This window comes from Mandrillus leucophaeus, unplaced genomic scaffold (assembly GCF_000951045.1).
Source record: "Mandrillus leucophaeus isolate KB7577 unplaced genomic scaffold, Mleu.le_1.0 Scaffold74, whole genome shotgun sequence".
Classification (NCBI taxonomy): Eukaryota; Metazoa; Chordata; class Mammalia; order Primates; family Cercopithecidae; genus Mandrillus; species Mandrillus leucophaeus.
The window spans coordinates 1,350,439-1,353,109 of NW_012108030.1; positions in this window are offsets into that span (position 1 = coordinate 1,350,439).

Below are 2,671 nucleotides of genomic sequence, written 5' to 3' on the forward strand. Positions count from 1 at the left end.
ATCCTCCCACCTCAGCCTCTCAAAATGTTGGTATTACAGGTATGAGCCAGAGTGCCTGGCCAGGGCTTTACTATCTGGTCACTGGGGTGGTAAGTGGACCCTGCAGGGAAGGCAGGACTCCGGGTGCCTCAGGACTTTACTGTTTAGTCTCTGGGGATTGTCCATTGCACTCTGATGATCGTCTGTGTCTGGCCTCCCTATCAGACTAGAAGTTTCTTGGGGGTAAAATTTGGTTCTGACTCAAGTCTCTGTCCCCAGCATCTCCCAGCACTGGGCCTGGACCACCAGAGGCCTTGGGAAACATTTGCTGAATGGATGAATATAAATGGATGCCTACAACACTCTTCAACTCTAGAACTCCTACTCATTCTTCAGGACCCCAGTGCAAATGTCCCTTGCCCCAGGAGGACCTTTCTGACTGTTCAAGGCAGAGCCCCCACACCTTTTTCTGGGCACTGTTTGACTTAGCTGAGACAGAGATGAGGAGCTTTGTGAGGGCTTGAATCTTAGCTGTGTTCCCCCAGGATTGGGTCAACCTCAGAACTGGGAAGTGTTTGTGGAAAGGGCATGGATGGTCCTCAAGAGACCAGATAATAAATCCCTGAGGACCTTGAGTTGGAAGGTCAAATGTCTATCCCACCACTTCCTAGCTGGATGATCCAAACTCCTGGCCAGTGTGAGCTTCAGTTTCTCCAACTGTACAAGGTGAAAAATAGTAGTTCTTCCCTGCGAGGGTTTCTGTGAGGGATTCCGTGAGAATATGCAAGCAGAAGTGTTTAGCTCAGCTGTTGGCATTCGGAAAGAACCCAATACATGCTAGCGGTTCCTAACAGCACCTTCTTTTTTAGGAATCATCTATTGCTATCCCTGGCTTGGCAAAGGTCTCCCTAGATGCTCCGCTCAGGGGATCCTGGAAGGCAGGGCTGTATCTGGGCTGTCAATTGCTCTGAGTCATTGACTCCCAGGCAGACACCCTGGTAAGCATCTACTGATAAAACCAACCCTGCATAACCAGGGGGCCCAGGGAATGCAATGTGGCTGCCAGGCAGCTGGGTTCAAGTCCCAGCTCTGTCACTGAGCCACACAAGTTACTTCACCTCTCTGGGACTCAGTTTCCCCATCTGAAATGGAAATGATAATCATGCCTTCCTCATTGGGTTGTGGGGAGGATTACAAGAGGTAATCCAAGTAAAGGTTCCAGTACAGTGCCTGCCAGTTAAGTGCTTGCAAACAGCCACCTGTGAGCTGGCTGTTAGGGTGATTATGTGGCAGGCACCAGCCTGTGGCAAGGGAAGTGTCTGGCGGTGATCAGAGGGCTCACTTGGTCCCTGCCCTCGTGAGATTTACAGTCCAGACTCACAGGCCTCATACGTGTTTGATAAACCTTGGAATGAAGGTGGTAGACAGGTGACTTTTCTTAAGAGAGAAAGAGATCCCTAACAAGCTGAGTGACTTGGGTTGGGGGTGAGAATCTTCTGCCGCCCTGCCAAGCAACTTAGGCAAAGCTAAGACCCTGAAATGGTTGGCAGGGGTCGGGAAGGTGACACACTGATTCCACAGTCTCAGAAGACACAGGTGGGAAACCTGGGACATAGGGAGTGGCAGGGGGAGGGCATGAGACTGGAGCAGGGAGGAGGGGGTGCGGCTCTGGCTGGGAAAGGCTGTGAGAGGGGGCTGGGCCTGGTATGTCTGGCACCCAGGAGCCCCCAGGAGACTCCTCCTCCCTTTGCTGACCTCAGTGGCTGGGCATGGTGGCTCACGCCTGTAATGCAAGCACTTTGGGAGGCCAAGGAGGATGGATTGCCTGAGGTCAGGAGTTCGAGACTAGCCTGACCAATATGGTGAAAATAAAAATACTAAAAATACAAAAATTAGCCGGGCGTGGTGGCGGGCGCCTGTAGTCTCAGCTACTCGGGAGGCTGAGGTGGGAGAATTGCTTGAACCCAGGATGCAGAGGTTGCAGTGAGCCGAGATCGTGCCACTGCACTCTAGACTGGGTGACTCCATCTCAAAAAAAAAAAAAAACAAACAAAAAACAAGAAGAAATCTGAAGGCATTAGCGTCACTGATGCCAGGAGAGTCCAGGAGTTCAGACACTGCGCCAAGAATCCTGAAACTAGAGGCACCTTTCCTTTATCTTTTTTTTTATGAGACAGGGTACCGCTCTCTTACCCAGGCTGGAGTGCAGTGGCACCATCTCGGCTCACGGCAACCTCCACCTCCCAGCCTCAAGTGATTTTCCTGCCTCAGCCTCCTGAGTAGCTGGGACTACAGGCACGTGCCAACACGCCTGGCTTTTTTTTTTTTTTTAAGAGATGGGGTTTCCCCATGTTGCTCAGGCTAGTCTTGAACTCCGGAGCTCAGGTGATTCACCCGCCTTGGCCTCCTGAAGTGCTGGGATTACAGCTGTGAGCCCCTGCGCCCAGCGTGGACCCTCCTTTCTGTTGTTCCCACCTCAAGGTCTTTGCCTCTGCTGTCAACTTTGAAAGGTTGACTTCCCCTCTTCCTTCAGGTCTTAACTCCACTCTCCCCTGCTCAGAGATGCTTTCCTCAACCACCTGAGCTTCAAAGGCCAAGTCACTTTTATCTTCTTTACATGACTCATCACTCTCTGAAATTACCTTTTATCTGTTTGTTTTTAGGTTTTGGGTTTGGCCTTCGATCTCTCTCC